The following is a 21673-nucleotide window of genomic DNA, read 5'->3' on the forward strand; positions in this document are numbered from 1 at the left end:
ATCTGGAGGACCAGTGCCTGGGCAGAAGCTGTGCCCATCGGTGGTCAACAAGAATTCCTTGAATGCCTGATGTGTTAAGGAACTTCTCTGATCCCAACATGAAGGGTGAGGAGACAGTTGCTGGGGTGGGGGTGGGGGGGGGGGGGTCAGAGTGAATAGGGGAATCAATGGCTGGAATCCCCCAAGACTCTGATACTTGGAAGGGCCCAGAGATGGTGTTCATGGGTAAGGCAGGCACCCTCCCTCCCAGCCCATTTTATTCCTCTCTGGCCCACCTCTCAGAAGTCTTCATGGGAGGGCCCCCTTGTAGGTAACCTCTGATGTGTCTGATGACCAAAGTGTCACCCGGATCACATACTTGAGCAAGGGGTGTCCTATGAGGATTCTGACCCTAAACCATGAAATGCATGTGCAAACTTGTAACACCCCTCTCCAGGACAGCATCCTCAGTCAGGACTGAGAGAAGGAGCCCTGGCATGGAAGCAGTTGCTTGGTCCTCGTGCCCTCAGAACCGGGCCTTTCCCATGTGCGAGGGAGGCACTTGGTGTGCTGTTGTCCATCACTTCCTCACTGTCTGGTCCTTGCCTCTCCCCACAGGGGTCGTTGCAGGAAAAGCTTCTTAGGGTTCATCCCTTTCAATTTCCCTCTTCCTTCCCTCATTGAGGAAAGTTCTGAAGCACATTCTCTTGTTCCTTTGTAAAACCATTGTTTCAGAGTTGGAAACATCACCAGGTGACAGCTGAGCCCACCGTTGTCTTAACTAATAATTAATCAGGGGAGCTCAGGAGGAAATCAGAACCACTGCAGGTCCCACCAGTGTCCTCACTGGGAATGAATCCCATCAGGGCACCAGGGGTCATTGACGTCAGGGCAGCCATGCCCTCTGTACTGGTGCTCCTCCTTCCTCTCAGCTGTTGTAGGTTTTTCGTTAGTTGTTGTGTGGTGTGTAAGATAGGGGTCTAGTGTTATGTTTGGGCTGTCCAGTTTTCCCAGCACCATTCATTGAAGAGACTGTCTTTTCACCATTGTGTATTATTGGCTCCTTTGTTGTGAATTAATTGCCCACATATGTGTGGATTTGCTTCTGGTCTCTCCATTCTGCTCCATTGGTCTTTCTGTCTCTTAGCCCATAGCATACTGTTGGTTACTGTAGCTTTGTAATATAGTTTAAAATCAGGGAATGTGATGCCTCCCAGTTTGTTCTTCTTTATACACATACTTTGGCTATTCATGGTCCTCTGCGGTTTCATACACCTTTTAGGATTTTTCTAGTTCTGTGCAAAATGGTACGAGAATGTTGATCAGGAGGGATTACATTGCATCTGTACATCACTTTGGGTAAAATGACAATTCTATAGTATTCACGTTTATAATCCAGGAACACATAATATCTTTCCATTTCTTCATCAATGTCTTATCATTTCCATGGTATAGGTTTTTCACGTCTATGGTAAAGTTTTTTCTAATTGTTTTCTTAACTTCTTTTGATGGTTCATTATGCATTTGTCCAATGTAATGATTTTTGTATCTTGATTTTGTATCCTATAGTTTCACTGAATTTGTTTATTTGTTTTACCTTTGTTTTGTTTTGTTTTGTTTTGTTTTGGTGGAGTGATGTGGAAGATTGGAACTCAAAATGGCATGTTTCTACCATATCCTTGGCCATCCACAACATCCATAGCATAGTGGCCCTAATATAATTCTACCACAGTGTCCTTTAGTAATATGCTGCATCTTGTGAACTGTGTCCAGGTAGGGTTTGGCCTCCATAATGAAGTTTGATGTGTTCTACACTTTTCTGGTATGTTACTAATATAGTTGTTTTGAGAAGTAATGTAGTTTCCATGAATTTCCAACATATAGAAAGTCTGCAATAGCAGTAGAAATACTCTATCTCTACACTCAGCTTCACCAGCTGTCATTTTACACAGTTGCCACTTCTTATGATGTACTTCTTTGTTTTTTATTCAAAACAGGACACCTTCCCCAGGAACTGTCATAGAACTCCCAAACAGGGAAATCATTATGGTTTCCTCATTATAATCGAATCCAGAGGCCACTTCAAGTGTCATCACCTGCTCGAACTCTGTGACAATGACTCCTGTTGTGACCCACTTTTCTGCCCTTGAGACTTTCACTCACTTCACAACCATGATTGATTTAAAGATCATAGAGGGCTCCCATCTGGGCAGCCTTTTCTGTGTGGCTTCTGTAATTTAGTATGTTTTCAATCTTTGTTCATGTTGTGACATGTTTTAGTACTTTAGTCATGATTTTAATTGTGGTTCAATTTTTAAAACATAATAGTAACCATTTAAAAGATTTTTTAAAAGTTTTTTTAAATGTTTATGTATTTTTGAGAGAAGAGAGAGAGAGAGAGAGCAAGAGAGAGAGAGAGGATGAGTAATGGAAGGGTGGAGAGAGAGAGACAGAATCTGAAGCAGGCTCCAGGCTTTGACCTGTCAGCACAAACCCCAATGCAGGGCTTGAACCCACAAACTGTGAGATCATGACCTGAGTCGAAGTTGGACACTTAACTGACTGAGCTACTCAGGCATCCCTAAAACATTTTAAGTCTACAGTTGTATGCCACTAAATATATTCCCATTGTGCACAAATCACCACCTTCCACCTTGAGAATGTTTGAATCTCAACCAAGTGAAAGTCTATGTATTTTAAAGATTAACTACCCATTCCCCTTTCCCCTCTGCCTGGCAACCATATTTTACTTTTTGTAGGTGAATTTGATTATTTTGGATACCCCAAACAAGTAGAATCTTATAAGATTCTTTTCTGTGATTGGATTATTACCCTTGCATAGTGAATTCACGGTTCATCCATATTTTGATCTGAATCAGTACTTTAGTCCTTTGCATGGCTGGGTAATATTCCATTGTGTATACATCACCCATTTACCCTTCAATGGTTAGCTTAGCCTTTTGACTATTGTGCATGATGGTGCTACAAATTTGGGGGAAGAAATACAGAGTGAGTCCCTGCTTTAAAATATTTGGGGTATATACCTGGATGTATACTGATTAATTCTATTTTTAAGATTTTGAGGAACTCCCATTCAGTTTTCCTCAGTAGCTGCACAAATTTATTTCATTTTTTGATATGTTGGAAGAACATTTCAGTTTATGGATCTACCCCATGTTGTTGTATATTCATTTACCCTTTGTGGCATGTTTGGATATTTTGTACCATTTTCCAATTGTGAATAGTATTGGTATGAATATTTTTGTTGGCTTTGGTTATGATTACAGTTCTAGTTCATGATGTGTGAATCATGGTGTGTGGTTTATAGATTATGGTTTCAGTATTTTATTGTTTAGTGGTGTACGGTTTTGGGTTAATGGCATATGGCTTTTCGGTCACACGCCCTTATGATTTGGGTGTTTTTGTGTGAGGAGGTGGGAAGAAGAGTGTTATTGGGTTTGAGATGAAATGTTTCTTGTGGGTGAGTGGATGAGGGGGGTAAGCTGGTGGATGTTTGTGGAGGGTTAGGGTTTAGGAGGTTCAGTGGGTGGTGTGTGGGGGAGCCAGTGGGTTCAGAATTTGGAAGTGATGGTTTAAGGTGAGTGAGTGAGGGTTTGAGAAGGTAATTGTTCAGGTGGTAAGGGGGTGACAATATCGGGAGTAGGTTTAGAAGGTTTTGGGGATGAGTGCTTATTAGTTGAGAGATTAGAGAGATCAGGTTCTAATGGCTTAGGGCATGAGGGTTTAGGAAATGAGGGTGGGAGTAGGGTGGGCCTTGAGTCATTGGAGATAATGGTTAATGTGTTTAGGCTGGGGTGGTGGAAGATGCACGGAGAACCCGGTTGTCCAGAGAACTCATTAGGGAGAGCACTAGACTGATTAACTGGAATTTGTGGTAAAAGGTAAAAGACCTTGAGAGAGCTAGGGTTTAGGATCAGGGTACATTCTGAATTCAGATACATGGTTTGCAAATATTTTCTCTAAGTTTGTGGCTTGTCTTGGTTTTTTGAACAAGGTTTATCAGGGTAGAAGTTTTATTTTACAAAGTCCATGTTATAAATTTTTCTCTTCTTGGTTGGTCTTTGTGTCTGTGTTTTATTTTTTTAAATGTTTGTTAATTTTGAGAGGGTGAGGGTGAGGGTGGGGGTGGGGGTGAGTCTGAGGGTTAGGGTTAGGGTTATGGTTATGGTTAGGGTTAGGTTAAAGCTTAGGTAAGGGTTAGTGTTAAAGTTAGAGTTACAGGGTTAGAGTTAGAGGGATAGAGGGTTAGAGAGTTAGGGTTAGGGTTCGGTTGAGGGTTATGGTTAGGGTTAGGGTTAGGTCTCCGGAGGCTCCAGGCTCTGAACCGACAGCAGTGCAGTGGTCTCCCTGGAGGGCTGAGTGGAGGGCACAAGGGAGGGTGCCAGTCAGGGTTACTCTTTGCTTTCCAAGGCCACACAACTCTATGGGCCACTGTTCGGATAGGCCGCAGAAATCCTCTCCGGCAGATTCAGCCGGGCCTGGGAAATGACATAGTGATGTTGCAGGTTCTACACCCAGTGATCTTGCACCACTTCTGGACCCCAGGCTCGTGGTGTTGTCAGGCTTTGGTTGGGTCCCAATGGGGAGAGAGCCTTAGCTAGGGTTAGTGTTCTGTCCAGGGACGTTGCCAGGACCAACGGGACTCCACTCTCATGATCTCCCTCGAAGGCTGAAGTGAGGGCCCATTCAACAGTGAGGGTCAAGTATAGGTTTAGGATTCGAGATAGGCTTATGCTTCAGTTGAGAGATACGGTTAGGGTTAGGGTTAGATCCCAGGAGGCTCAGGCTCTGAACCCACAGCAGTGCAGTTGTCTCCCCGAAGGTCTGAGTTAAGGCACAAGGGAGGATTCTGGTCAGGATTAGTCTTTGGCTTCCAAGGCCACACAACTCTCTGGGCCACCGTCGGGTAGGCCTCAGGAATCCTCTCGGTCAGCTGCAGCCGGGCCTTGGAAACAACATGGTGCTATTCCAGGTTCTATGCCGAGTGATCCTGAACCACTTCTGGACCCCATGTGCGTGGTGTTTTCAGAGTTTGGTATTGGGTCCCCATGAGGCGAGAGCATTATGTAGGGTTACGGCTTGGTCCACGGATGTCGCCAGTGCCGAAGCGACTCCCGTCTCGTGATCTCTCTCGAGGGCTGACTTGAGGGCCCATGGTATGGTGTGGGTCATGTGTAGGGTTAGGGTTCTATATAGGGTTAAGGGTTGGTTGAGAGTTATGGTTAGGGTTACAGATAGGGTTAGGTGTCAGGAGGCTCCAGGTGCTGAACCCACAGCTGTGCAGTTGTCTCCTAAAGGGCTGAGTTGAGGGCACAAGGGAGGGTGCCAGTCAGGATTAGTCTTTGGCTTCCAAGGCCAGACCAGTGTATAGGCCACTTGTCAGGTAGGCCTCAGGAATCCTCTCTGGCAGCTGCAGCCTGGGCTTGGAAATGACACGGTGAAGTTCCAGGTTCTATGCCGAGTGATTCTGCACTGCTTCTGGATCACACGTGCATGGTGTTTTTAGATTTTGGTATTGGGCCCTGTGAAGAGAGAGCCTTAGCTAGGGTTGCTGGTTGAGCTCAGGATGTTGCCAGGGCCAAAGCGACTCCAGTCTCGTGATCTCCCTTGAGGGCTGAAGTGAGGGCCCATGTGACGGTGCGGGTCAAGTGTAGGTTTAGGGTTTGAGATAGGGTTAGGTTTTGGTTGAGGGTTATGGTTAGGGTTACAGTTAGGGTTAGGGTTAGGGTTAGGTCCCAGGAGGCTCCAGGCGCTGAATCCACAGCAGTGCAGTTGTCTCCCCAAAGGGCTGAGTGGAGTGCATAAGGGAAGGTCCGGTCAGGATTAGTCTTTTGGTTCATGGCCAGACAATTGTATGGGCTACTCGTCAGGTAGGCCTCATGAATCCTTTCGGGCAGATGCAGCTGGGCCTTGCAAATGACATGGTGATGTTCCAAGTTCTATGCCAAGTGATTCTGCGCCTCTTCTGGACCCCATGTGTGTGGTGTTTTCAGAGTTTGGTATTGGTCCCCATGAAGCTAGAGCATTATGTGGGGTTACGGTTTGGTCCATGGATGCCCTCAGTGCCGAAGCAACTCCAGTCTCGTGATCTCCCTTGAGGGCAGACCTGAGGTACCATGGTATGGTGTGGGTCATTTGTAGGGTTAGGGTTCTATATAGGGTTAGGGGTTGGTTGAGGGTTATGGTTAGGGTTATGGATAGGGTTAGGGTTAGGTCCCAGGAGGCTCCAGGCGCTGAACCCACAGCTGTGCAGTGGTCTCCCTGAAGGGTTGAGTTGAGGGCGCAAGGGAGGGTGCCAGTCAGGATTAGTCTTTGGCTTCCAAGGTCACACAACTCTCTCTTCCAAGGCCCCTGGTCGGGTAGGCCTCAGATATCCTCTCAGGCAGCTGGAGCCGGGGTTTGGAAATGACATGGGAAGTTCCAGGTTCCATGCCGAGTGAGTCTGCACCACTTCTGGACCCCAGGTGCGTGGTGTTGTCAGACTTTGGTATTGGGTCCCCATGGGGAGAGAGCCGTAGCTAGGGTTAAGGTTCGGTCCAGGGACATCGCCAGATCTGAAGCGACTCCACTCTCGTGATCTCCCTCGAGGGCTGTAGTGAGGGGCCATGGTATGGTGTGGGTCAAGTGTAGGCTTAGGTTTTGAGATAGGGTCAGTGTTCAATTGAGGGTTATGGTTACGGTTAGGGATAGGTCCCAGGAGGCTCTAGGAGCTGAACCGACAGAAGTGCAGTTGTCTCTCCGTAGGGCTGAGTGGAATGCACAAGGGTGGGTGCCCGTCAGTATTAGTCTTTGGGTTTCAAAGCCAGACAAATGTATGGGCCGCTCGTCTGGTAATCCTCAGGAATCCTCTCGGGCAGTTGCAGCCGGGCCTTGGAAATGACATGATGATGTTCACGTTCCATGCCGAGTAATCCTGCACCGCATTGTGGTCTTTGTTTGTGGTGTTCTCAGAGATGGGAATTGGGTCCCCTTCCAGAGAGATTCTTAACTATGGTTAATGTTCAGTCCAGGGACTTCACTGGTGTTGAAGTGACACCATTCTTGTGTGTCATGAGCGTTGGGTTAGGGTTTGGGTTTGGTGTAAGGGGTTAGGGGTTAGGGTTATGGTTAGGGTTGCTGTTAGGGGTTAGCATTAGGGGTTAGAGTTAGGTTTATGCATTAGTGTTGGGTTTAGGGTTATGGTTATGGTTTAGGGTTTGGAGTTAGAGTTAGGTTTAGGCATTCGTTTTGGTCTTGAGTTAGGCTTAGGTTTAGGGTGTGCAATGGTGTTCACCCATGGGCACCACCACCCTAGGCGAGGGAGGGCATTTGCCCATGCACCCTGCCCTCCTTGGCTCAGGAGGTTGTTCAGGTATGTGCACAAACCCGCCCCCGTGGCATTGGAGGTGGGTCAAGCATGTGCCCTGCCCCTCTGAGGCACTGGAAGGGGTCACCTGTGCACAGCGTCACCACTCAGCAAGGGAGTATTGATGCCACTATTAAATCTGACGTTTAATGGATGTTTTCACTTTCACAGCTGAAGAAGCATGCATCTCTTAAGGTCAGGGGTAGGGTTTGCATTAAAGTAGGGGTTAAGATAAGGGTAGGTCATGCTTGCTTCCCCCACACCCCCCAGCATGGGAAGTTTTCACGCATTACCCCACTATCCTCAGCATGGGAGAGTGTTCACCCTTTTGCCCCACCCCCTCATAGTGGTAAAATATTGAAACATTTGCTCCGCTCCACTTCTGCTGGGTAGGACTTTCACGCATGCATAGATCCCCCTTTCGGGACAGATTGTTCACAGATGTGCACCACCACCCCTCGGTGTGGGAGTGTGTTCACTCTAGGGCACACCCCACCTCTGCACGGGAGATGGTTCATGCATATGTCTTGCCCACCTCAGCATGGGATGGTTTTTACCATGTGCACAGCCTCCCCTTGGTGTGGGAGGTCACCCATGTGGAGCACCACCCTTCAATGAGGGAATAGTGATGCCACTATTAAATGTGACGTTTCATGAATGATTCTTTTCACTTTCACAGCTAAAGTAGCAGAGAACTCTTAAGGTAAGGGTTAGGGTTAGCATTACCATTAACGGTTAGGGTAAGGGTTAGGTCATGCTTCCACACCCCCTCATCACCAGAGTGTATTCATGCAATAGCACTGCCCCTCAATGCGGGATTATATTCATGCATGTACCCTGCCCCCTTCAGCGTGGGAGGGTGTTCACACATGCACCCCATCCCCTTCCGCTTGGAAGTGCGTACAGGCATTTGCACATTTGCACAACGCCCCCGCCCCCCAAGGTGAGGGAGGGTCTTGAAACATGTGCCCTGTCTCCCTCCGCATGGGAGGTGGTTCACACATGCTCCTCACCCCCTCGGGGAGGGAGGGTGTCGCCCATGAACAGTGCCACCCCTCGGAGAGGGAGTAGTGTTGTCACTATTAAATGTGACATTTCATCAATGATTCTTTTCACTTTCACAGCTGAAGAAGCATGCATCACTTAAGGTTAGGGTTAGCGTTAGCATTACATTTAGGGTTTAGGGTAAGGGTTAGGTCATGCTTGCTCCCCCTCTCTGCACAAGAGGTGTTTCACTCATGCTCCCTGCCCTGCTCGGCAGGTGAGGGTGTTCACGGATGCGCACAGCCCTGTCTTGGGGTGGAAGGGTGTTCTCACGCACAACCCTCCTTGGCGACTGAGGGCGGTTGCGCATGCACCCTGCCCCACTAGCATGATAGTTTGTTCTCGTGTGTGTAAGGCCCCCCCCCCCCCCCCCCCCCCGGCAGTAGGGCGTTCACCCATGTGCACCACCCCCCACCCTTGGCATGTGAAGGTGTTGACCTCTGTGCCTTGACACGTCAACATGGGAGAATATTCACGCATCTGCCCTGCCCCCCTCTGTGCAGTAGGGTGTTTATGCTTGCACACAGCCCCCAGTTGGTGAGGGACGGTATTCACGCATGCGCACAACAACCCCTCCATGAGGGAGGGCGTTCACGCATGCGCCATGCATCCCTCGGCAAGGGCGATGGTTCAAGCCTGTGTCCCATCCCACTTTGGCACGGGAGGGTGTTGACCTATGCAACTCGCCCCCTCAGCGCTGGAGGGTGTTCATAGATGTGCACAGTCCCCCCTCGTGGCGAAAGTGTGTTTACACTTGCGAACAACCCTAGCTAGGGGAGGGATGGCATTCGCTCATGGGCCCCGCCCAATACCACAGCGGGGGTGGAGGGCGGGGGGGGGGGGGGGCGGGCTGTTCACACATGTGCACAGCTCTCCCTAAAGGCGGAAGGGTGTTCACGCATGCACAAAACTACCGCTCCGGGAGGTAGGGCATTACCACATGCACACAACCCCCCCTCAGCGAGGGAGGGCATTCATACATGCTCCCTGCCCCCTACTGCAGGAGGCTGTACAGGCATGCGCACAGCACCCCCTACTGGCGGGTGTTCACACATGCCCACAGCCCCCCTCAATGAGCAAAGGTATTTGCACATGCGCCCCCCTCCCCTGGGCGAGGAAGGGTGTTCAGGCATGCGCAGAACCACCACCTCAGTAAGGGAGGTCGTTCACGCATGTGCCCTGCCCCACTTAGCACAGGAGGTGGTTCAGGCTTCTGCCTGGTCCCCTGTCAGCATGTGAGTCAGTCACCCTTGCACAGCGCCACCCCTCAGGGAGGAAGTAGTGATGTCACTATTAAATGTGATGTTTCATGAATGGTTCTTTTCACTTTCACAGCTGAAGAAACATGCATCTCTTAAGGTTACGTTTAGGGTTAACAGTACCATCAGTGGTAGGGTAAGGGTTTGATCAAGCTTCCCCCCTCCCCGGGCAAGGATTTCCAAGCATTAGCGTGTCCCCCTTTGGCACAGGAGTGTGTTCACCCGTGCGCCTGACCCCACTTTGGCACAGGAGGGTGTTGACCTATGCGCCCCGCCCCCATATCATGGGAGGCTATTCACGCACGGGCACTGCTACCCCTAGGGACAGAAGAGTGTTCACACATGTGCACAAACCCTCTCATTGTGGGATGGTGTTCGTGCGGGTGCACAGCCCTCTGCACAAGGGAGATGGTTCTCATATGCACCACGCCCCTTGTCAGGCAGGGTGTTCATGCATGCGAACAAGCCCCTCTCTGGGGGTGGGGGGGGTTGCTTTCGTGCATGCGCCCTGCAACTTTACGGCAAGGGAGGGTGTTGATGTATGCTCCCCGCGCCCCTTGCCAGGATGGTGTTCACGCATGTGCAAAGCCCCCCCCCCCCCCCCTCCGCGGAAGGGTGTTCAGGCATGCCCACAGCCTCCACTCTGTGAGGTAGACCATTTGTACAGGCGCACAACCCTCTCTCAGCAAGGGAGAGCGTTGACGCTTGGCCCCACTCACCTTGGCGGGAAGGGTGTTCACACATGCACAGAACCCTCCTTGGCGATGGAGGGCGTTCCAACATGCGCCCCACCCCACTTGACGCCAGAGGTGGTTCAGGATTTTGCTTTGCCTCTGGTTGGTGTGTGAGATGGTCACCCATGCACAGCGCCACCCTTCAGGGAGAGAGTAGTGATATCACTATTGTGTGTGTGTGTGTGTGTGTGTGTGTGTGTGTGTGTGTGTGTGTGATGTCACTATTAAATGTGATGTTTCACGAATGGTTGTTTTCACTTTCGCAGCTGAAGAAACACACATCTCTTAAGGTAAGGGTTAGGGATGGCACTGCCATAAGGGGTAGGGTAAGGCTTAGGTCATACTTCCTCCTCCCCTGGGTACGGAAGGTTTTCAAGCATTAGCGCCCCCCCCCCCCCTTTGTACAGGAGGGGGTTCACACATGCGCCCTCCCACATCAAGGGAGGGGGTCACCGTTGCGCCATTGTCTCTGCGATGGAGGGGTGTCACTCGTGCTCTCTCCCACCTTGGCGCGGTAGGGGATCACACATGTGCCCCTTCTGCACCCCTTCATTGGCGATGTAGCGTTGATGTTCCTTTTAGGTCAGACGTATTTTGCGCTGCTTCGGCTGCTCAGTGGATTAAGTGTCCCACTTCGGTTCAGGTCATGGTCTCACGGTTTGTGGGTTTGAACCCTGGCTTCGCCTCTGTGTTGATGGCTCTGAACATGGAGCCTGTTTCAAATACTGTGTCTCACTCTCTCTCTGCCCCTTCCCCACGTGTGTTCTGTAGCCCTCTCTCTCTCAAAAAAAAAAAAAAAAAAAAATGAAGCTGAAAACATGTAAAAGCAGCTCCATCAGTCTACTTGTCTTCTTGTCCTATTCCCGCCTCTTCACAGGAAGGTCCATTTCACAGATTGGAAGAGACAGTAAAACCCTCGTGTGGCCATTCATATGAGTCACTATTTAGGGAACAAGTGATTATGCTACCTTTGCATGGTCAGGATGCCACGGCCATTTCACAAATGTCCCTGCGCAGGCAGGGCCTCTAAAACTAGAAGTGCTAGAGGTGATTTTGTTGGTAAACAGGTGGGGTTTGTGTTCACTGAGTTCCTTTTACTTCGTTTCATCTTTCCTTGATTGCCTATCTGTGTTGGGTCAACAATTGGTTTGATATTGACTTTACAGTTAGGTTATTTTTATCTTATGGTTAACTGATCATGGTTATCCGCTCTGATAGAGTTTAGGCAAGGACAAATATTTCTTGTTGCATATACTAGCATTATTGCTTCTATTGTGAAATTCACCTGGTCTTAACTTAGGAGTTGTTTGTGTATTTTTGGTACTCCATTCTTAAGATCATATACCAGTGCCTGAGCCCTACTATGAATGCTCATGGCCGCATCACTAACAGCTGCCTACAGTACGCGAATCATATTTTTCGACCTTCTAGGACAGCCTCGATACCCCTACCTCTGCATTGCAGAGGTCTGACGCTTACAGCCCTTCTGTGCCCCTTCATCAGCCATGTAGATATGTCATGCCTGTGCCCCTTCCTGGGCCATGTAGGGGCTGCCTCCTGTGCCCCTTCATGGGCTATGTAGGGGTGAGCCACCTGCAACCCTTCATGGGCCCTGTAGGGGTGTGCCACCAGCACCCCTTCATGGCCACTATAGTGTTTGTACTGTCTGTGGTTTCAGGGACCCACCTGGAGTCTCCAGACATATCCCCATGGATAACGGGGAGCTTCTGTAGTTGTGTTCCTCTGCATTACATCTCCCCACAAGACCCTCATCTCCAGATAAATATTATGGGATCAGGAACCACTTTTCTTGGTACTTCCTTTCTTAGTGGAAGCATCTTGCCTTTGTTTAGCACGGCCGCTTTGCCCTCTCCGCTATCTCCTGGAGGTTCCCTTACCCTTGCAGTGCCCTTCACTCACTGCTTTTGGGTGTGCTGTTTGCCTCCTGTCGCAGTCCTGCACCAATGGTAATTTGTACCATGAGTGGCCACAGGAAACCACCTGGAACTGGGACTCTGGGACTCAGTCTTCTCTCTGGTGGACATACAAGTAGCTTCCTTGATGGCAGAAGTGGATACTGGTCATTGGTGGTAAGAGATGATTTCACATTTGTTCACATTACCACTAGTGCTGGTGCGGAGTGATGGAGGACACCACTCTGGAGAATCGTGGGTGGAGTTGTCACTGTGGCCATGGGGGGCAGTTACAGAGCCTGTCCGGGGTCAGTTTTGGGTGTCTGGGGTATACGCAGGAAATGGGATAGGTTGAAAGCAAGGGCAAAACATCAGAAAACGTATGGCCTCATGAGGTGAGTATCTTGTTTGCTGCCAAGAGAAGCAGCTCCCCACTGTCTGAGGAAAATAGTCATACCCCACCCCTAGGACCCCTAGAGAAAAGGTTTCAATGGCTTCACCTAAGGAAATACTGTCATGACCGAGACCAGTGATCTTCAAGCTCTACGTCTACCATCCGTGTTTACTTCCTGGAAAATAGCGGGATTCCAGTGTACTCCAAACGGAAGTATGAGATCAGATCCATGCAGGATCATGTGCCCATGCAGGGGAGTTGCAGGGTATTACCACTTTGCACTGGCAAGAGACAGGGGGACGAGTATGGGAGTGGGTTCAAAGAGTATTACACCAAAGAGGGTGACATACGATAGGCCAGACATGGATACACGGTTCTTCCTGCAGGAAATGTATCTAATGTATTGCCTGGAAATCTGGGAATGGTCATAATAATGACTCAATGGCTGCCTGCAGTCAACTAGGTTGAAATGCCAGAGATTCCCTGACTTTCTCAGGGAAAGAAGACCCCAAAGTCCGAGGGAGACGGGAATGGGAGCCTGTTGTGTGAACACCTGCTCTATTATGACAAACTTGGTAGCTTATGAGAACAAAATCATGTTCTCTCAGAGTTCTGGAGGCCAGGAACCTGAAATTCGCTTCGCTGAGACTAAGGTGTCAGCAGGGCTGTACTCCCTCTGGAGACCCCAGGGCTCCAGGGGACAGTGTATTCCTTCCCTCTGGTAGCTCCTGGTGGCCACCAACCTCCCTTGGCTTGGACCACATCACCCCAGTCTGTCTCCATGGAGACAGTGCCTCCTCTTTTGTCAGGTCTCCCTTTGCCTCTCTAAGGATGCTCGTGATTCCATCTAGGACTCACTCAGACAACCCAGGACTCAAGATCCTTAACTAGATCCTATCGATGGGAGTTAGATTCCAGGTATTAGGACTTGCTTTCTTTGAGGGCCATTGCCCAGCCTAGTACAACGTGTCCTTCCATAGGGAGACAGCCAAACCATGCTATCCCCATGTGGTGGGGCGCTCACAGGTGAGCAGTGCCAGGGTACGCACTGCTGACAGACACTGCAGCAGGACCGGATCTCTGGAGAATTATGCCCAGAGGGGAAAAGCGAATCCTAAAAAGGTCACATGCTTTTTGATTCCATTTGTATAATATTGTCGAGGACACAAAATCATAGAAATGGAGAGCAGATGAGGGATTGCCAGGCATCACAGAGGTGATGGGTGCAGGAAGGAGGTGGGAATGTCTGCTGTAAGAGGACAACATGGGAGTCCCTATGGAGGGCTCGATGCTCTGTTTCTCATGTGCATCAGTATTGAAATGCTGGCCATGATCCAGTTCTACTGGCAGAGAGACCTAGGGCATCTTTATCATGTTTCCCAGTCACACACATTCCCAGCAGCCTCACAGACGCCCATCTTGGTACATCTATCCCCACAGCTCTGGCTGGTGTCCCGTTGCCACAGTTGAGTCATGTTCCAAAGGGAGGAAGCCATCTCTGGCTAACATGCCTCCCACACCACTTCCCTGTCTGCTGCACACCAGTGGTTTCCTCGGGACCCGGCCATCCTGTGCACCTGCAGCTGTTTCTCCCCGCCCATGGGAAGCAATCATTTCCCATCCAGCACCACCTGTTTTGTCTTCCTACGGCTAGCATTGCACGTGCCAGCGCCTGCAGACCTTGCCTTGTTTCTCTGTCAGCTGAGTCTGAATGGGCTTCCTCTTCCACTCGTCCCTAGTTCTCATCTCATTAATGAACGACACTCACATCGCTGAAGCTCACAGTGAAGTCTCAACCCCCAGTATGTGGACTACGTGGCACCATTATACAGACACACTTGATTACTCCCTTTCTTTAAAAATCACTTCCTTCCTCCTCCCACCGCCCGGGCCACTGCTCACCAGTGTCTGTGTTGGTTGGTGCTCATCTTCTTCCTGCCCCCCATCTGCTTTCAGTTTGCCTTTACTCTGGCGTGATCTCAGCCAGCCTCAGGCTTCTATCTACCAGCAGGTGGGGTGTCCAAGTCTTTATGCCCTGCCCCCAGCTGTTCATGTCTCCAGACACCTGACTCCAACGGTGCACCACACAGGTGCTACCCTCCCCAGACTCTGCTACCTCACTGAAGGCATCTCCTCTTCCCCTCCCGTTGTTTACTGGGCTGCGGCCACACTGACCCCTCCCTGCGCCCTGAGCTTGTCAGGCACATATTTCTGCCTCAGGTCTTTGCACTCACTTTTTCTCTCTCTTTCCGGAATGTTCTCCCACGTGCCAACATGACATACTCCCTCATCTCTGTCATATCTTTGCTCTGACATCGCCTGCTCTGTGGAGTCTCTGCTAGCTCTCTATCTAAAACTGAAAACTGCTCCTTCTCTGACCTGAACACCCAATATCCCTTCCCCACATTCTTTTTCTTCCTGGCCCTTGGCATCATCTGTTTTTCTTTCTTGCTTGCTGTCTGTCGTCTGCTTCAGTCCCTGCCAGAATGTCGGCTCCATGGGGTCCAAAGACCAAACTAGCTTTGTTTAGGGCTGTTTCCTTAGGGCCCTAGAACAGTGCCTAACTCCCTCAAAGGCTCAAACACCATTCGCTGAGCAAGTAAATGTTGGGATTTCGTATTAGTTTGCTGGGTCTGCCATCACAAAGTACCACAGACTGGGTGGCTTAAGCAACAGAAATTGATTTATTTATTTTCTCACACTTTAGATCAAGGTGTGGCCAGGGTGGGTCTCCTCTCTCCATGACTGGTGGACGACCTCCTTCCCACTGTCTTCACGTGGTCTTCCTTCTGTGTGTGTAGGTGCCCACTCTCTTCCTGTAGGACGACTATAGGATAACTATAGGATATCCTATAGGATAACTTCCTATAGTTATCAGATTAGGGTCCCTCCCCCCAAATGAGCTCATTCGACCTCCACTTTACCTTTCAAGATCTGGTATCCAAGTACAGTCCCATGGGTATTTAGGACTTCAGTGTATGGATTTGGGGGGCAAATCCATTCCATAACAGGTTTCTGTCTGTTGTACCTAGTCACTACTTACATGGGTTTTTTGTTTTTCTGTATGCCCTTGTCCCCATTATTTGCTCACCCAGTGCTAATCCCAGTTTGCCCTTAGCCCAAGTTATAACTCTGTTCATTTATTTGTATAGGCTTGCATCTTCCCTCTACCTCTATACTCCACATTCCTGGCGGGTACTGGAATTACATCCTTAGCATGTACATCATAACCTCCAGGTGAGGTAAGTATGGTTACTCTCATTTTGAAAATCTATAATCTGAGGCTCAAAGGAGAGTAGTTCATGTTTCTGAGATCACAGTACTCATAAGTGCTGTCATTTTGATAATTCGTTCTCATGGGCTCCAAAGCCCACTTTCTTTCATCTACCACACTGTCCCCAAGACGAACGGGGAAAAGCCATACTTCAGCCTGATATATTATAAGCAATGGTACCTGTAAAGCTGGTGTCACATTTCAGGAAATGGGATTAAGTTTAGAATCTAAGTAATTATACCCACAGGTTGAATTTGAATCTGACATCCTTTTATTTTTTACTGCTGCAATTTCTGTTATCCTTAATGATTATCTAAATGTATTCTTCCCTTGGTAAAATTTAGCCACTAAGAATACTAAGAGAGTTTGTTTCCTTTGTAAGAGGTCGGAATTATACAATGAATTCATAATGTCAAGGCAATAGCTGTTATTTTATCCTAAAATATAGAGGAAAATGTCATTGCCCTTGTTGTAAGAGTTTACCATGTGTTCTTGATAACATGCCTGAGCTCTATTGGTGAAAAACCGTTGTAGACTTAGAAAGTCAGTTGTTTATAGTTAAGAGAGTATCGTTCTCTCTTTGGGTGCAGCTGATTGTTTAAAATAGAACTTAGGATTTTTCTGCATAGATTTTCTATTTCAGAATGAGCTTTGTTTTAAAAAGTGTGTTTATTTGCATTCATGCAAGTTGTGCAATCATTAAATTGACAGTAAAGCAGCTGTTAGTAGTTGTCATTTGGACATGTAGATGGAGATATTATAGGTCATGGTGTAACTCCTTACATGTGTTGAGCTCTGGCTTCATTTGGCATTTCCAGACCATTGCCCTGAGCTTATGGATGTTGATCAAGTAGCCATGTAATGGTTGTTTTAAATTGGCATCAGGGGTGTAGAGATGATTCTTACATTGTGTATGAGGAAGCTGTTGGTTTTCTGCTTCTATGTCTGTGTAGCTCCTAAAAAATAGAAGACTAGGGCATCTTCTCAAAATTAATTTTGTTAAAAGTAAATGCACCTTGTGAATGAGCTAAAGGCTTAGATAACAGTCAATACTTTTGGAGTCTGATATTATTTTGCGAATTACAAATTCACATTTGTACACACTAGGGGCATCTGTGTGGCTCAGTTGGTTAAGCGTCTGACTTGGGCTCAGGTCATGATCTCACTGCTCATGACTTCGAGCTCCATGTTGGGCTCTGTGCTGGCAGCTGGGAGCCTGGAGCCTGAAGCCTGATTCAGATTCTGTATCTCCCTCTCTCTGCCCCTCCCGGGCTCGTGCTCTGTCTCTCTCTCAAATATAAACTAAAACATAGAAAGTAGGTCTAGAATAAATCTGTAGACAGTAGCATCCTTATAATGACTGCTGATTAAAACAAGGAAATAGCCTGAAACTCCAAGAATAAATTACTGTTGTTTCCCTAGGAACCCATCATATATCAGGTTGACCATTAAGCTGAATAAAAGCATTAATCTTTTAGTAACTTGGAAGAGATAAGCATACTATCTTAGCTAGTAAGGTTTGGTAGATATCATTGTGGTAGACCTATTTTCTTTAATGATCAAAAAATTAATTTGAGGTCTCTTTTATTTGGGTATTCAGGATTAAGATAAGTAACCTGAGGCAAATGAATTCAGACCATTTTAGAACTGAGTTGGACTTAAAAAGCCAGAGACTGGAGTCATGATAAAGATAGTTTTAACATTGCATTTCGTCAAAAAAAAAAAAAAAAATTACAGCTCCTGGATGACAATCATCATGTTGGAGGAGAGTTTCTAGGGTTTCCTCCACAAATGGTACATGATTTTGAGTCAAGGATACAGCCTCACTGACTGTACTTTTACTGAAATGATGGTTCAGATACCAACAATGTTGTCTGTTGGAATTGTCTTTTGCAAACCTGATATCCTTTCAGTTTTTGGTATGATTAACTTACTAAAAAGAAAAAAAATGTTTCCCTCTTTCTGAACCATAATCCCATTTGTATTTAGAGTTATTAAAAATAGTATTTGTAAAAATGGTTCATAAAATGGAAGTCAACATAAATTTGCTTGTGAAGTTATCAAATGGAAAACTGTTCCCAAAGCAGTTATTTTACATTTTATAGGAAAACTAATCTTTTATGTCCTTACTGCATTTATGTTATATCCTCTTCACTTTTGTTTCATGCTATTGTGTGTGTGTGTGTGTGTGTGTGTGTGTGTGTGACTAAGTGAAATGTGCAATATTTGGTCATTTAAAAAGTTTCACTAGTTTAGGCAGGGTCAGCCAGAAAGAAATGCAATACATCGTGTCCAAAGTAATCATGCAGATTTTCCATCATGAGAAATATTCGGTTTATCTCAAATGAATTTTCTTTCCTCTTTTCTTTTCTTTTTAACAAGCCAAGTCATAGGAGAATATTTTCTTTCTGCTAACATTGAGGCAGGGCAAGAGCAGATTTGTGTCAGAGCACATTGTCCGTATTTATGAGAAACTAGGAAAATTAAGAAAGCCACTTAGTTACAAAGCTTAGTGGGGACTCATGACTGACTCAGAGTTTTCAAAAAATATTCTGTTGGGAAGTCTTTTATTTACTGGGTTAGTTTTTTTTTTTATTATTTTTACTTAATTTATTTTTTTAATTTACATCCAAGTTAGTTAGCATAATGTGCAACAATGATCTCAGGAGTAGATTCCTTAATGCCCCTTACCCATTTAGCACATCACCCCTCCCACAATCCCTCCAGTAACCCTCTGTTTGTTTTACACATGTAAGAGTTTCTTATGTTTTTCCCCCTCCCTGCTTTTATGTTATTTTTGCTTCCCTTCCCTTATGTTCATCTGTTTGTATCTTAAAGTCCTCAGAAGAGTGAAGTCCTATGATATTTGTCTTTCTCTGACTAATTTCACTTAGCATAATACCCTCTAGTTCCATCTACGTGATTTCAAATGGCAAGATTTTATTCTTTTTGATTGCTGAGTAATACTCCATTGTGTATGTATATATACATACATATATACATACATATATATGTACATATATATACATACATATATACATACATATATATGTACATATATACATACATATATATGTACATATATGCATACATATATGTACATATATACATACATATATACATATACTTATATATACAATGTATATATGTATGTACATATACATATATATACACACACAATGTATATATGCATGTATATATATATGTATATATGTATGTATGTATGTATATATACCACATCTTCTTTGTCCATTCACCCATCGATGGACATTTGGGCTTTTTCCATACTTTAGCTATTGTTGATAGTGCTACTATAAACTTTGGGGTTCACGTGTCCCTTCAAAATAGCATATCTGTATCCTGTGGATAAATACCTAGTAGTACAACTGCTGGGTTGTGGGGTAGGCCTCTTTTTCATTTTTTGAGGAACCTACCTACTGTTTTCCAGAGTGGCTGCACCAGTTTGCATTCCCACCAGCAGTGCAAGAGTTCCTCTTTCTCCACCTCCTCGCCAACATCTGTTGTTGCCTGAGTTGTTAATGTTAGTCATTCTCACAGTGGTGAGGGGGTATCTCATTATGGTTTTGATTTGTATTTCCCTGATGATGAGTGATGTTGAGCATTTTTTCATTTGCCTGTTGGCCATCTGGATGTCTTCCTTGGAGAAGGGTTTGCTTATGTCTTTGTCCATTTATTCACCGGATTACTTGTTTTTGGGTGTTGAGTTGGATAAGTTCTTTAGATTTTGGATAGTAATCCTTTATCTGATATGCCGTTTGCAAATATATTCTCCCATTCTGTTGGTTGTCTTTTATTTTTTTAAAAAAAAATTTTTTTTCAACATTTATTTATTTTTGGGACAGAGAGAGACAGAGCATGAACGGGGGAGGGGCAGAGAGAGAGGGAGACACAGAATCGGAAACAGGCTCCAGGCTCTGAGCCATCAGCCCAGAGCCTGACGCGGGGCTCGAACTCACGGACCGCGAGATCGTGACCTGGCTGAAGTCGGACGCTCAACCGACTGCCCCACCCAGGCGCCCCGTGTTGGTTGTCTTTTAGTTTTGCTGATTGTTTCCTTCACTGTGCAGAAGCTTTTTATTTTGATGAGGACCTAATAGTTCATTTTTGCTTTTGTTTCCCTTGCTTCTGGAGATGTGTTGAGTAAGAAGTTGTGGAGGCCAACATTAAAGAGGTTTTTGCCTGCTTTCTCCTCAAGGATTTTGATGGCTTCCTATCTTACATTTATGTGTTTCATCCATTTTAGTTTATTTTCGTGTGAGAAAGTGTTACAGGCTCATTCTTCTGCATATCACTGTCCAGTTTTCCCAGCACACTTGCTGAGGAGACTGTTTTATTCCATTGGATATTCTTTCCTGCTTTGTCAAAGATTAGTTGGCCATACGTCTGTGGGTCCATTTCTGTTTTTGTATTCTCTTGCATTGATCTGAGTGTGTGTTCTTGTGCCAGTACCATACTGTCTTGGTGATTACAGCTTTGTAATACAGTTTGAAGTCCTGGATTGTGATGCCTCCTACTTTGGTTTTCTTTTTCAAGATTGCTTTGGATATTTGGGGTCTTTTCTGATTCCATACAAATTGTAGGATTGTTTGTTGTAGCTCTGTGAAGAATGCTGGTGTTATTTGGTAGGTATTGCACTCAATATGTAGATTGCTTTGGGTACTGTTGACATTTTAACAATATTTGTTCTTCCCATCCAGGAGCATGGAATATTTTTCTTTTTTCTTTTTTTTTTTTTTTTTGTTTGTCATCTTCAATTTCTTTCATAAGTTTTCTATAGGTTTCAGTATATAGATTTTTCACCTCTTTGGTTAGATTTATTCCTAGGTATTTTATGGTTTTTGGTGAATTTGTAAATGGGATCGATTCCGTGATTTCTCTTTCTGTTGCTTCATTGTTGGTGTATAAGAATGCAACTTATTTCTGTGCATTGATTTTATATCCTGCCACTTTGCTGAATTCATGGATCATTTCTAGCAGTTTTTTGGTGGAATCTTTTGGGTTTCCACATAGAGTTTCATGCCCTCTATGAAGAGAGAAAGTTTGACCTTCTCCTGGCTGATTTGGATGACTTTTATTTCTTTGTGTTGTCTGATTGCTGAGGCTAAGACTTCCAATATTATGTTGAATAACAGTGGCGAGAGTGGACATCCTTGTCTTGTTCCTGACCTTAGGAGGAAATCTCTCAGTTTTTCCCCATTGAGGATGATGTTAGCATCAGGTCTTTCATATATGGCTTTTTTGATCTTGAGGTATGATCCTTCTATCCCCACTTTCTTGAGGGTATTTATCAAGAAAGGATGATGTATTTTGTCAAATGCTTTCTCTGCATCTATTGAGAGGATCATGTGGTGCTTGTCCTTTCTGTTATTGATGTGATGAATCACATTGTTTTTTTGTGTGGATATGGAACCAGACTTGCATTCCAGGTATAAATCCTACTTGGTCGTGGTGAATAAAGTTTAAATGTATTGTTGGATCTGGTTGGCTAATATCCTGTGGAAGATTTTTGCATCCATGTTCATCATGAAAATTGGTCTATACTTCTCCTTTTTAGTGGGATCTTTGTCTGGTTTTGGAATCAAGGTAATGCTGGCTTCATAGGAAGGGTTTGGAAGCTTCCCTTCCATTTCTATTTTGGGGACAGCTTCAAGAGAATAGGTGTTAACTCTTCCTTAAATGTTTGGTAGAA

Source organism: Puma concolor, chromosome A3, assembly GCF_028749965.1.
Source record: "Puma concolor isolate L17-30 chromosome A3, mPumCon1.1.hap2, whole genome shotgun sequence".
NCBI lineage: Eukaryota > Metazoa > Chordata > Mammalia > Carnivora > Felidae > Puma > Puma concolor.